Here is a 15,116-nt window from a genome sequence, read left to right on the forward strand (position 1 = left end):
ATTACTTGAACCTAGGAGGTGGAGGTTACAGTGAGCCGAGATCACGCCACTGCACTCCAGCCTGGGCGACAGAGCAAGACTCCATTTCAAAAAAAAAAAAAAAGACTAGTGATTAATCAAGAAGGTGTGGCCAGAGCACATTTCTGTTACAGAACTGAAGGCGCTGTCATTCTTAAATTCCAGACACATACTGAAGCACTTAAATTATGAGACTCCAAGACAAAAGCTCTCATTCATCATTGCCTGCAGGATGAATCTCAGAGTCCTATACAAGAGGGTGCCCTAGAATACTCCTTCCTGGGAGAAAACAATATGTATATTCAGACAACCATGGCAGGCACCATCTGAAATGGACTCTCACTCACCAATCCTCTTGCCCCTAGAAGCTGAGCTTCTAAAGTGCACTGCATAGCTGGTGTGCACCACCAGGGTTGGCCATCTGCTGCACAGAGCAGGGTTTGGAGCTGAGTATGACTACCTCATACTCTTGCACGTGCTATGCCATCAAAACCAGCAACACTTTCATCCTAAAATAATTCCAAATTTTCAACTGTATTTTGAATTAAGATGGACAGAAGAGAGACTGAGTATCTTATAGGTAATTAGCAGCTTGAGGGTGCCAGCTTCAAATTTTGGCCATTCAGGGCCAGTTGAAGGTATAAGTGTCTCAGAAATGGAACCAAGGGATGATTTCTTTCCTGCATGCCTGACTGTAAAATGAAAAACCAACCTTAGGTGACACTCTGAGCTTTCCGAATCTGGTAGTTTGTGAGGCTGGGTGCGGTGACTCATGCCTGTAATCTCAGCATTGTGGGAAGCCAAGGTGGACAGATCACCTAAGGTCAGGAGTTTGAGACCAGCCTGGACAACACAGTGAAACCTCATCTCTACTAAAAATACAAAAATCAGCCAGGCCTGGTGCCAGGCACCTGTAATCCCAGCTACTAGAGAGACTGAGGCAGGAGAATCCCTTGAACCTGGGAGGCAGAGGATGCAGTGAGCTGAGATTGCACCACTGCACTCCAGCCTGGACGACAGAGTGAGACCGTGTCTCAAAAAAAAAAAAAAAAAAAAAGGCCGGGCGCAGTGGCTCAAGCCTGTAATCCCAGCACTTTGGGAGGCCGAGATGGGTGGATCACGAGGGCAGGAGATCGAGACCATCCTGGCTAACACAGTGAAACCCCGTCTCTACTAAAAAAATACAAAAAAACTAGCCAGGCGAGGTGGTGGGCACCTGTAGTCCGAGCTACTCGGGAGGCTGAGGCAAGAGAATGGCGTAAACCCGGGAGACAGAGCTTGCAGTGAGCTGAGATCTGGCCACTGCACTCCAGCCTGGGCGACAGAGCAAGACTCTGTCTCAAAAAAAAAAAAAAAAAAGTAGAAGAACCTGGTAGTTTGTGTGCCCCTCTTCCTCCTACCTCTCCCTACTTGCAGGCGAGGCGAGGCAGAAGGCAAGGAGCTCTGGGAAGACTCCTTTGCCCATTTCTGTTCTGGTAATTGGGGGGTCAATGGGGTTAATAAGCTAGAGGTTATACCATGGAGAGTTTTTAGAAGAAATGTATCTAATTATCAAATTTAAACTATTCACACTGAAGTGCCACTTATTAATGTGAGGCTGGATGCAGTGGCGCATGCCTGTAATCCCAGCACTTTGGGAGGCCAAGGAGGGTGGATTTCTTGAGGCCAAGAGTTGGAGACAAGCCTGGCCAACATGACAAAACCCCATCTCTACTAAAAATACAAAAATTAGCTGGGTGTGGTGGTGTGTGCCTATAGTCCCAGCTACTGTGGAGGCTGAGGCAGGAAAATCACTTGAACCCAGGATGCAGAGGTTGCAGTGAGCCAAGATCACGCCACTGGACTCCAGCCTGGGTAACAGAGCAAGACTCCATCTCAAACAAAACAAAACAAAACAAAAAAACAGAAAACACAATGTGGGCCATGCCCTACCTCTCTGGCTTCCTTTCCTGGTTTGCAGCATAAGGACTCTGTTCCTGGTATCCTGGAACGCGGCTTCCCACTCTGTGCTCTTGTGCGTATCTGGAAGCCCTTCCACCTCTTTCACTGTGCTAGCCATTCTGCAAGACTTTCAGGGCTACCTCCTTTGGGAGGCATTGCCCCTCCTAACAGCAAGTCAGTTTTTGTTTCTTTGTTTTGTTTTTGAGACAGGGTCTTCTCTGTCACCTAGGCTGGGTGCAGTGGTACAATCTTGGCTCACTGTAGCCTCAATTTCCCAGGCTCAAGTGATTCGCCCGCTCAACTTCCAGAGTACCTGGGACCACAGGCATGTGCCACCACACCCAGCTAATTGTTTTTTTTTTTTTTTTTTTTTTTTTTTTTTTTTTGGTAGAGGCAGGATTTCACCATGTTGGCCAGGCTGGTCTCAAACTCCTGAGCTCACGCAATCTGCCCACCTCAACCACCCAAAGTGCTGGGATTGAGCCACTGCACCCAGCTAACAAATCAGTTTATAGATTCATATCATCATATGCTTGTTTCCATCAGGACAATGGAGAGAACACAGGAAGCTGGGGGATTTTAGTAAACTTTCTAAAGCTGCTTTATCAGATGCATAAAAAGCAACTGATGAACATTTAAAAGGTGGCCTATTTTGTTAATTTGCAGACGTCCGTAGGGCCTGTGATTGTCCCTTGGGCATCGGATGAATATAGTGTAATACCTCCACAGTTTCCATTTTTACTCAATTTTCTTTATCAAGACTTGTGTTAATGGCCAGGCCCGTGGCTCATGCCTGTAATCCCAGCACTTTGGGAGGCCGAGGCAGGTGGATCACTTAAGGTCAGGAGTTCAAGACCAGCCTGGTCAACATGGTGAAACCCTATTTCTACTAGGACTACAAAAATTAGCCAGGTGTGGTGGCGCATGCCTGTAATCCCAGCTAGTCAGGAGGTTGAAGCAGGGGCATTGCTTGAACCCAGGAGGCGGAGGTTACGGTGAGCCAAGATGACACCATTGCACTCCAGCCTGGGCAACAAGAGCAAAACTCTGTCTCAAAAACAAAACAAAACAAAAACTTGTGTTAATGTGTTCCTCTTTTTCAGTGAACTTCGTATTTTGCTGAGCATTTATTTTTATATAAAGCAAGCTTTGGACTGCAGATTTCTATGTGGGAAAGTCATCCTCTTCATCCTAGCAGAAACTTCAGGTGAGACCAGTAGAGAACAGTAAGGGAGAAAGGCACACTGGCAGTCATGTGAATCAAGACTGCAGATTAATGGGGAAACAGAATGTGTAGCCAGACACCTCTGCACTTCTATTGCAGAAATGAAGGAAATGTCATTCCTCAATCCTTAAATTCCACACATATACTAAACTGCTTAAATTATGTAGTGTTGATCATACAACCTCACAAGAGTGAGTATTCAGTGGATCCATTTGATGTAGAAACTAAAAACAAATCCAAAACAGACAGAGAGCCAGATAAACAGACTGATGCAATGCCTCAATTAGAAGCACAGATTTTTTACTTTTTTTTTTTTTTTTTTTTGAGACAGAGTCTCGCTCTGTCCCCAGGATGGAGTACAGTGGCGCGATCTCGGCTCACCACAATCTCCGCCTCCCAGGTTCAAGCAATTCTCCTGCCTCAGCCTCCCAAGTAGCTGGGATTACAGGTGTGAGCCTCCTCACCCAGCTAATTTTTTGTATTTTTAGTAGAGACAGGGTGTCACCATGTTGGCCAGAATGGTCTCAACCTCCTGACCTCGTGATCCACCTGCCTTGGCCTCCCAAAGTGCTAGGATTACAGGCATGAGCCACCGTGCCCAGCAAGAAGCACAGATTTTTAAAAGGGAAAGCTTTGTGTCACGGCTCATGCCTGTAATCCCAGCGCTTTGAGACGCTGAGGTGAGTGGATCACTTGAGCCCAGGAATTCAAGACCAGCCTGGGCAACACGGCAAGAACTCATCTCTACAAAAAAGAAAAAGAAAAAGAAAAAACAAAACGTTAGCTGGGCATGCTGGTATGCACCTGTAGTCCTAGTCCCAGCAACTGGGAGGCTGAACAGGAGGATCCCTTGAGCCCTGGAGGTCAAGGCTGCAGTGAGCTGTGATCGTGCCACTGGCACTCCAGCCTGGGTGGCAGAGCTAGACTCCGTCTCAAAAATAAAAAAATTAAAAGTGGCAGCACAAGACTGTGAAGTTTATGTATCACAGTAAGAACCAAGGCAATTCTTCAAGAGCAGGGATTCTTTTTCACCTTTATTTTTCCTGTGAGGTCTTATTAGTAACTATTCTTCCTCCAAGAAGGGCTTATAGGTCACTTTGTCACAATTTTCCTACCAGGCAGGATACCCGAATTAAAATCCCTCATCTCCAGAAAAAAATATAAATTAATAAATATTGAATAACTGCAGACTAGAAAAAACAAAAAAAATCCCCGATCTGCTTTTATCATTTACATAATCATGAATGAGGAGCTGGTTCAGTAACACTGATAAAATGTAGCTAATATTTCACATGACTAAAGACAAATCTTTCATCTAGACAAATTTAGACAAATCTAAATGACTAAAGAAAGTCAGTGCTTTCCCAGGGCATTTTCTCCATTAAATACACCGTGCTGTCTACAACTAGAAAGTCACAGTTGCTACGACTTCAACACAACATTCCTGGACCAAATGATCTCCTTCTGAGGTTCCATCCCAAAATTAAGCTCTCTCATCCCATAAAGTATATCCAGGAGTAAAAACTCTTCATAAAAGATTAATCAAGAGACCGTAATCCAGACAACTTGAGTCATCATAAAGATTTCTGGAAATATTTTTAAAAATGTATATAACATGTTTAGGATTACTTTATCTTCATTTTCCTTGTTGGTAATTTAATATAATCTTTTGAAAACTCCAATTTCATTCTCAAAGAAAAAAATCTGAAAGACATTGTAAGTAAAGACAAACTTAACTTTAAAAAAATTTTCAAAAACCCATGTTCAGAAACACTATAACAAATGTTAATTGTAGAATGCTGGTAATTGAATTAGATATTGAATACCTTACTGAAATCAACTCTTTACATTCCGAAATTTAAAGCATTTAAATATGGGTTGGAAATGTCTGCCTACTGAAGAATATTTCTACATCTATAAATAACATTATTGTTTTTCCAAGCTATATTCTTTTAACTTCCTGAATTGAACCCTAGTTTTGAATTTTTCAAAAATATTATTTGTACGATAAAACTTGAAAACCTAATTTTCTTATTGAAGAATAAAAGACAAGCAATAACACAGTAAGAATGGAGATCGTGTTTTTAATTCACTGTTACACACTGCCATCTAGCAGGAAGCGAGCAAGAGTTATCATAACAGTTTCAAAACTGGAACAGACCTGAATGATCACCTGAGGCTACCCACTGTCTCTAGCTTCTCCTTACTCAGAAGAAAGTTTTTTTAAAAGAGACTACGGTGCTGCTAGATTGGAGACTGTGAAACTTCAGTGTTCAAAGAGCTGAGTTGCTTATTCAATGCCTGAAAGGCCTCCATTTGAGACTACGGCAGACGAGGGAGAAATCCTGCCGTAGTTGTAGTGTGACGTTACTAAAAACCCCAAGATTGGTCGTTGAGTTTCCTGAGTGTCTCATTGGAAAGAAGGATGTACAAAGGGAATAAAGTCCTTAAAGCCAACTTGCCTTATTCAAAACTGTGGCCAGCCAGAGCTGCATGCATTCCACAAATGAAATTAACAAATCATTTCATGCATAAAACACATAAAACTATTATTGCAGGGAGCTGCAGCAAAGAGCAGGGGACAGACTGTTGGGGCCGTGATGTTAAGAAAAAGTCATTTTGTGTGACGTCTGCTTTATTTTAAAGAATCATTTAAAAATCCCCAGAAAAATGTCATAAAATCACAGCATAGTTATTTCTATAGTTTACACAAAATGAGCTCTGTTCTGAGGGTACCAATCGGGAGCAAAACACTTAACACATGGCTTGCAAATGGGATAACCCAGGCCTGCGGTTGCCGGTGCTTTCCCGGGGCATTTTCTCCATTAAATACACCGTGCTCTCTGCAACTAAAAAGTCACAGTTGCTACGACTTCAACACAACATTCCTGCAACAAGTGATTCTCTAGGAAGACCTGGGGGAGAACAAGGCAATTTGCGCCCCGCAAAGGCAGATTAGGTTCTGGAATGGACGGTCGCGGGCCTGGGGACGAGGCCGATCGGGGCAGGCGGTGAGGCGTTGGGACCCCACGCTCCTCCTCCGGGCTCCAGCAGAGGCTCCGGCCCGACACCCGCCTCCCGCCTGGGTGGATCAGGCTTCAATCTCAGGCAGTGGCTCTGCCTATGCGCCACTAAGTCCCCAAAACAGACTTGGATTATTTTGCATACACCACTCCGTCTCTTACACGCACCCCCTTCTCGGCACAGAGAGGGAGTTTCCTTAGGCTGTGACTCCCGGAGGTAGTGTCCCAGCTTCCGTGGGACCGGAAAAGCGTCTTTCCGTGTCTCAGCATCAAGACCCTGCTCCCACCAAGCGACCACCGCGGCTGGAGGAGATGCGGCGCTCGCACTCACCTCGCGCGGAGCAGGGTTCACCCAGCGGACTGCAGGGCCGCTTCCTTTCTCCCTAAGAGCCCCAGCCTGGGCCCCGGGAAGACCCGGAGAGCCGATCAGGAGCGGCGGAGGCAGCCGCGCGGGCGAGCTCGGCGCGCGTTCCGGCGGAGTTACCTGGATCCGGGTTTTCACCCGTGCCCTGTTCACAAGCTCGTGGGACCCGGGTTCTAAGAACACTGGGCCGCCCCCTGCTGGTTATCGTGGTTCGCAGTCCGCCTGAGGCCACGGCCCTATGGAAAGTTCTCCGGGGCCCTCTTCTTCAAGACACTGGAAACTTTCCGTTTCTCCAACTGGACTAGGACTGGAGCGCATTCAAAGTCACCTATTCAGGCCAGGCTCACACATGTAATCCCAGCACTTTGGGAAGCCCAGGCGGACGGATAGCTTGAGCCCAGGAGTTCAAGACTAGCCTGAGCAACATAGCGGGACCCTGTCTCTACAAAAAACACAAAAGTTAGCCAAGTGTGGTGGCCCGTGCCTGTAGTCCCAGCTACTGGGAGCCTGAGGTGGGAGGATCTCTTGAACCCAGGAAGTAAATGCTGCAGTTAACCGAGATCAAGCTACTGCACTCCGGCCTGGGCAACAGAGCAAGACTGTCTACAAAAATAAATAAAATAATAATTTTTAAAAAGGTGAAAGTTATTTCTTAAGAAAATCAAGAGCTTTACATGTTTTCTAAGGCTGGGCACCATTTCTGGCAGTATTTGGTAGACGGAACAGAATGATCATTTAGTTTGACTGTACCGGTTGCTATGGTGTAAATGTTTATGCTCCGCACCAAATTCATATGTGAATTTCGTGCCTTTGTAGCCTTTATAAATTTACAAATGTAGTGTGTCTTTATCAGAGAGACCAGAGAGAGCTTCTGCCATGTGAGGACACATAGAGGGTCTCTTGTATGAGGCACAGACGCTAATGGATGAAGAATCTGCCAGGGCGTTGATCTTGGACTTCCCAGCCTCCAGACTGGGAGCAATGGCGTTCTGTTGTTTATGCGTTACCCAAACTAAGGTATGTTGTGATAGTAGCCCAAACGGACTAGACACTGGTAAAGGAAAGCTAATTGACTTCTATTTTGCCCTAGTCTAGGAACTAATAAACATAAGGAGGTAATTCAACACTTTGGGAGGGCTGGGTCTAGGGCGAGGCAAGTGAGGCACTTAGGGCTCAAAGTCTGAGGAAGCGCTGACTCTGGGTGTCCTGCGGTGCTGGGTGCACTGCAGAAGCCTGAGAGTGATTTTGCTGTTTCAGGCCTGCCTCCCCCTGGTCCAGACCCTGCAGAGCTCCAGTGCCAAGCAACTCAACTTTTCTATAAAAACAGGTTGATAATAATGGTGTCCACGTCTAAAAAACATCAAACACACAGAAAAGATTGATAAATTAGATATGATTAAAAGTAAGAGACTCTGTTCATCAAAAGACACCGTTAAGAAAGTAAGAAATGGGTGCAGTGGCTCACACTCACTCAGCACTTTGGTAGGCTGAGGTGGGAGGATCACTTGAGCCCAGGAGTTGGAGACTAGCCTGGACAACATAGGGAGACCACATCTCTACAAAAAAATTTTTTTAAATTAGCCAGGTGTGGTGGTGCACTCCTGTGGTTTCAGCTACTCAGGAGGCTGAGGTGGGAGGATTGTTTGAGCTTGGGAGGTCAAGGCTGCAGTGAGTCAGGATTGTGCTACTGCGATCCATCCTGGGCGAAACGGTTAGATCCTGTCTCAAGAAAGAAAAAGAATGAAAAATGATCTACAGAATGAGAGAAGGTATTTTTGATATATTTTATCTAACAATGAATTTAGAATATAACACGAACTCCTAAAAGCAATAAGAAAGAAAAACAATCACTAAGTACAGCACTTCACCAAAGAGGAATCCAAATAGCCAGGCAGTACGTGAAAAGATGCTTAATGTTTTTAGTCATTAAGGAAATGCAAATGAACACGATGATGATATATACTACACATCCACTAAAATGGCTACAGGTTTTAAAACTGACAAGACAACACAAGGACAAAGCCGTGAAGCACATAGAACTGTTATGCACTATTGTTGGGGGTGCAGTTGTGACAGCCATTTTGGAAAATCGTCTGTTCATATTTAGTAGAGCTGAATATACACGTTATGACCCAGAAATTCCTAGGTATAGGCCTAATACACATACCTATATATGAACATCAAAAAGCATGTATACTGGGCCATAAAACACACCTCGGCCAGGCGCAGTGGCTTATGCCTATAATCTCAGCACTTTGGGAGGCCAAGGAGGGCGGATCACCTGAGGTTGGGAGTGTAAGACCAGCCTGACCAACATGGAGAAACCCCATCTCTACTAAAAATGCAAAAAAGTTAGCCAGGCGTACTGGTGGGTGCCTATAATCCCAGCTACTTGGGAGGCTGAGGCAGGAGAATCACTTGAACCCGGGAGGAGGAGATTGCAGTGAGCCGAGATCGTGCCATTGCACTCCAGCCTGGGCGACAAGAGCGAAACTCAATCTGAAAAAAAAAAAAAAGGCACACACCTCAACAAATTTCAAAGAATGGTCATCATACAAAGCATGCTATCAGACCACAAAGGAATTAAAACAGAAACCAGTAACTAAATGATAACTGGAAAATCTCCACATACATGGACATAAAAACAACACACTTCTTTATAGCACATGGATCAAAGAAGAAAACTCGGCCGGGTGTGGTGGTTCATGCTTGTAAGATATGCCACCAGATAACCGCAGATATGTGAGCAAGCCCAAGTCAGCAGACTACCCACCTGACTCATAGAAACACAAACACTAATAAATGCTTACTGTTTAAGCCACTGAGTTTCAGAAGCGTGTGTTATACAGCAGTAGCTAACTGATACAGAAATTGGCATCTATGGCCTTATGCAGTGTCTCATGCCTTTGGGAGGCTGAGGTGAGCGGATCACGAGGTAAGGAGATGGAGACCATCCTGGCCAACATGGTGAAACCCCATCTCTACTAAAAATACAAAAATTATCTGTGTGTGGTGGTGTGTACCTGTAATCCCAGCTATTCGGGAGGCTGAGGCAAGAGAATCACTTGAACCCAGGAGGCGGAGATTGTAATGAGCCGAGATCATGCCACTGCACTCCAGCCTGGCGACAGAGCAAGACTCCATCTCAAACAAAAAACAAACAACAAAAAAAGAAATTGCCATCTAGAAATGGGATGCTGTTTAACAAAAGCCTAAAATATGTGGCATTGGTTTAGGGAGTAAGTGCTGGGCAACAGTGAAAAAGCAAGAAGCATGCTTGTGTTTGACAGATCTGATGCACTTACTGTCTGCTGCCATGCAGCAGAAAACAGGCTGTTTCCATTACAGATGCAAAAAGAAAAAACAAAGTGCCATGCTCTCTGTTGGATTGTGGCACCCAAGATTGAGTGGGGGAAATACAGGAGAAAATCATGGTAATAAAGGGAAAAACATGGACAGAGAATTTTTGCAACTCAGAAGTAATCTTGTAAATAGCAAAGAGCCTGTTTTACTCCAAAATGAATTTAAAATTTGAGGGTTTTCTTAAGGTGCTAAGAAAACTGCTATAGCAAACTGGAAAAATGATGACATGTTAGGTAGCAGCAAAATACTTGGTAAAACTATTACCTGTAACAACTCACAAGATATAAAACATACTTAATGTGTAGGCCTTCATAAAATGATTTCAAGGCAGAATGCTAAATGTGTTAGTTGGTGGTGTCTGTTAGCTGCATATTGTAAGGGCTGCCAGAAAGAAATAAGAGAAGTAAGGGGAAAGGGCTGCTATACAGAATTTAGAGGCACTATCAAGAGATTAAAATTGAGCAGACTGGAAAATAAACCCTGTTCTTATCTCCAACCTCCCCAGCCAGTAAAAGATCCTCAAGATGAGGCTGGAATATCTTTTGTTAAGACCTCTAAAAGAGTTAAGTTGGTACTAATGGATCTTTTCAGTTAAGCAAAAGAGCCAATAAGAATCATAAAAATGTCGGCCAGGTGCAGTGGCTCACGCCTGTAATCCCAGCACTTTGGGAGGCCGAGGCGGGCGGATCACAAGATCAGGAGATCGAGACTATCCTGACTAACAGGGTGAAACCCCATCTCTACTAAAAATACAAAAAGGCCGGGCGTGGTGGCGGGCGCCTGTAGTCCCAGCTACTCCGGAGGCTGAGGCAGGAGAATGACATGAACCCGGAAGGCGGAGCTTGCAGTGAGCGGAGATCGCGCCACTGCACTCCAGCCTGGGCCACACGGCGAGACTCTGTCTCAAAAAATAAAATGAAAAATAAAAGAATCATAAAAATGTCTTCTCTTAGCTGCCGGTTACACTCAAAGTAATCGCAATTAAGTCTGGAAAGAAGTTTGTCTAAAAAAAATACGATGTATATAGCTTTTGACCAGTGGAGTAGACTGAAACCAGACTCAACATAGAAAGTTCACAAAGTTTCAAAAGTTTTACATAGCGAACGTGTTTTGACCAGGCACAGTGGCTCACACCTGTAATCCCAGCACTTTAGAAGGCCGAAGTGGGTGGGTTGTTTGAGGTCAGGAGTTGGAGACAAGCCTGGCCAACATGGTGAAACCCCGTCTCTACCAAAAATACAAAAATTAGCTGGGTGTGGTGGCACACACTCGTAATCCCAGCTACGTGGGAGGCTGAGGCATGACGACTGCTTGAACCTGGGAGGCGGAGGTTGCAGTGAGCTAAGACTGCACCACTGTAGTCTAGCCTGGGTGACAGAGTGAGAACCTCTCTCAAAAAAAAAAAAAAAAAAAAATGGTTTCTGAGCCCCCAAGGTTCTGTGAGCAAGATACAGACTGAGAAGGGCACTCAGCTGCCAACAGGAGTCACGTCTTCCTAAGAATCCACAAGGCATAACGGAAAAAAACTGTGCTTCAGAGAATCAATCCAAGAGCTTTGGTGAACCAGGTGTCAGGGAGCCATTCCTAGAAAGCAAAACTGGGCCCTAATTACAGAATGTTCTCTGTCCCTGGAGAAGAGGGACATGACAACATTTGCTGGGTGGAATTTCAGTATTGCATGGAGCAGTGACTGCCGTGTGCTTACTGCTGAGTACTAACAACTCTAACTGAATGTCTAGTGAGCAAATGAAAATCAGTGCGTTCAGGCTGGATGGACATGGTGGCTCACGCCTATAATCCTAGCACTTTCAGAGGTTGAGGCCAGAGGACTGTTTGAGCCCAGGAGTTTGAGACCAGCCTGGGCCACGTAGCAAGACCCTGTCTGTACAGAAAATTTTAAAAATTTACTGGGCATGGTGCTACCCACCTGTAGTCCCAGCTACTCAGAAGGCTGAGGCAGGAGGATTGCTTGAGCCCAGGTGTTTGAGGCTGCAATGAGCTATAATTGTATCCTCCAGCCTGGGAAACAGAACAAGATCCTGTCTTTAAAAAAGTAAAGTAACATGTCCAAAATTCAACTCTCACCACCTGTAAAATCTGCTCCTTCAGTTGGGCATGGTGGCTCCCAGCACTCTGGGAGGCCAAAGCGGGTGGATTATTTGAGGTTAGGAGTTCGAGATCAGCCTGGCCAACCTGGCAAAAACCCATCTCTACTAAAAAATTAAAAAATTAGCCGGGTGTGGTGGTGCATGCCTGTAGTCCCAGCCACTGAGGAGGCTGAGGCAGGAGAATCACTTGAACCCAGGAGGGAGGTGGAGGTTGCAGTGAGCTGAGATAGCACCACTGCACTCCACTCTGGGTGATAGAGTAAGACTCTGTCTCAAAAAAAAAAAAAAAAAAAAAGAAAAGAAAAAAGAAAGAAAGAAAAGAAAAGAAAACAAGTAAAGAGGGAGCCTGCTGACTTTCTATGGGCAGCTTCAGTTCTTGCATTCCCCGTTTCTAACAGGGTACAAACTGTTTCAGAGCACTGCTTCTCAAATACAAGTTCTTGCACTGCTAATGTGTCTGGCACTATCTAATATGTGAATCATCTGGGAGCTCTACTCATTGAGTTTCTGATGCAGCATTTCTGATGTTATCAATGAAATATGTATTGTTAATCAGTTCACAATTGGTTTCTGATGTTTGAACATAACCAAGTTTGAAAGTCATTCCTCTAGATTGTTTTCTCATCACCTCTTTCCTAGTTCCCATTTTTTTTTTTTTAGATGGGAGTCTTGCTCTGTCACCCAACCTAGAGTTAGTGGTGCAATCTCGGCTCACTGCAACCACCGCCTCCCAGGTTCAAGCAATTCTCCTGTCTCAACCTCCCCAGCAGCTGGGATTACAGGTGCCTGCCACCACGCCCAACCAATTTTTGTATTTTTAGTAGAGACAGGGTTTCACCATGTTGGCCAGGCTGGCCTCGAACTCTTGACCTCAAGTGATCTGCCCACCTCAGCCTCCCAAAGTGCTGGGATTACAGGCATGAGCCACTGCGCCCACCCAAATATTTCCCTTCTAACATGGAATAAAAAGATAGATGAAGAAGATAAAGGAGGGAAGATGTGGTACATAAAATGCTAGTTTACTTTTTTCCACATCCTGGTCTATGTTCTGTGATAAACATACAGTCATCTAATGAACAAAGAATCACAAATATGCTCTACCCCAGGGTCTGAGAGTCCTCATCTTCTATCCCCTTCTATCTCAGTATTTCTTCATCCGTGAACAAGATATAAGCAAATGTAAAACAAATAGCAGCAGATATTCCCCGTTGCATCTTTTTTATGAGCAAAAGCAAATATTGAATCACTTAAGGAATATTCATGGAGAGGCAGGTAAAACATGCTTCATTCACCGCTGCAAAACTCTGAATGATCGAGCTCATTGGCAAGAGAGGAAGCTGCAGAAATTACCCTCCCCATAGGACTTCTAAAAAAAGTTACTGTTTACATTTTATGTATTTGTGTTTTTAAATTGATATATCATAGTTACATATATTTTGGGGGTACATGTAATATTTTGATACATGTATACAATGTGTAATGATGAAATTAGAGTGATAGAGGTATCCATCACTTCAAACATTTATCTTTTCTTTGTGTTGGAAACATTCTAATTCTTCTCTTCTAGCTATTTTGAAATACGCGATAAATTATTGTTAACTATAATTTCCCTACTGTGTTATCGAATACCAGACTTTATCCTTCTATCTAAGTGTATTTTTGTACTCATTAACCAACTTCTCTTCCTCCTACTTCTCTCCATAGGACTTACGATCATTGTATTGAAATCAAGATCATTCACCTCCAACAATTTTCTTTCCCTTCCTCCTTTGCAGTTCTAGCTGCTCGATTATTATTTTGGCAACCTAAAAAGCACATTAATAAAGCAATGCTAGACCAAAAGAGCCCTGAAATAAAGAAAAATAAGAAAGAAAAAACAAAATAAAGATGCTAGACCTCTGATAATGCTCCCATTTCTTCCAGCTAGTCATTACATTTACAGAGACAGGGTTTTTGTTGTTGTTGTTGTTGTTGTTGTTGTTGTTGTTGTTGTTGTTGTTTTATGAGATAGAGTCTCGCTCTGTCACCCAGGCTGAAGGGCAGTGGCGCGATCTGGGCTCACAGCAAGCTCCGCCTCCTGAGTTCAGGCAATTCTCCTGCCTCAGCCTCCCAAGTAGCTGGGATTACAGGCGCCCATCACCAGGCCCAGGTTTTGTTTTTTTTTCTTTTACTAGAGACGGGGTCAACCACCATGCTGGTTAATTTTTGTATTTTTAATAGAGATGGGGTTTCACCATGTTGGCCAGGCTGGTCTTGAACTCCTGACCTCAGGTGATCCACCTGCCTCAGCTTCCCAAAATGCTGATTACAGGCAAGAGCCACCAAGCCCAGCCTATTTATTGATTATATGCTAAACACGGAGTGGATTACTTATGCCTCCCTTTTTTAGACCATATGGAGTAACTTCCTGATGCTACGCTTGTGAGAGTGTAGCAGTGAGGACGACCAGAGGTCAAACTCGTTGCCATCTTGGTTTTGGTGGGTCTTGACTGGCTTCTTTACCGCAACCTGTTTTATCAGCAACATCCTTATGACCTGTATTATGTGCTGACCTCATCCTGTGATTTAGACGGCCTGACCCTTGGGAATGCAGCCTAGTAGATCTCAGCCTTATTTTACCCAGTCCCTATTCAAGATGGAGTTGCTCTGGTTCAAAATGCCTCTGACAGTCTTTCTTTCCTTTCCTTTCTTTTCTTTTTCTTTTCTTTTTTTTTTTTTTTGAGACGAAGTTTTGCTTGTCACCCAGGCTGGAGTGCCATGGCACGATCTCGGCTTACTGTAACCTCTGCCTCCTGGGTTCAAGTGATTCTCCTGCCTCAGCCTCCCAAGTAGCTGGGATTACAGGCACCTGCCATCACGCCGGGCTAATTTTTGTATTTTTAGTAGAGACGGGAGTTCACTATGTTGGCCAGGCTGGTCTCGAACTCCTGACCTCAGGTAATTCGCTTGCGGAGGCCTCCCAAAGTGCAGAGGTACAGGCGTGAGCCATGGCGCCCGACCTGGCCGGCAATCTTTCTTATGTAAAACGATGCGAAGTAGTAGATTTTCTCTTTCTCCTGGCGGAAAAGAGCTGT

General features: G+C 44.5%; 1 protein-coding gene across 1 annotated transcript in view; it reads right to left on the minus strand.

Annotated features, from left to right (window-relative positions):
* The window catches only part of FUT10 (fucosyltransferase 10), a 110,982-nt gene extending 104,097 nt beyond the window's left edge, over window positions 1-6,885 (minus strand). Inside the window, exon 1 of the mRNA XM_023214588.2 lies at window positions 6,539-6,885. The gene's annotated coding sequence lies outside the window, so the exon portion shown is untranslated. The remainder of the gene's footprint in view (window positions 1-6,538) is intronic.
* Between the last annotated feature and the right edge of the window lie 8,231 nt (window positions 6,886-15,116).

Source organism: Piliocolobus tephrosceles, chromosome 7 (assembly GCF_002776525.5).
Source record: "Piliocolobus tephrosceles isolate RC106 chromosome 7, ASM277652v3, whole genome shotgun sequence".
NCBI lineage: Eukaryota > Metazoa > Chordata > Mammalia > Primates > Cercopithecidae > Piliocolobus > Piliocolobus tephrosceles.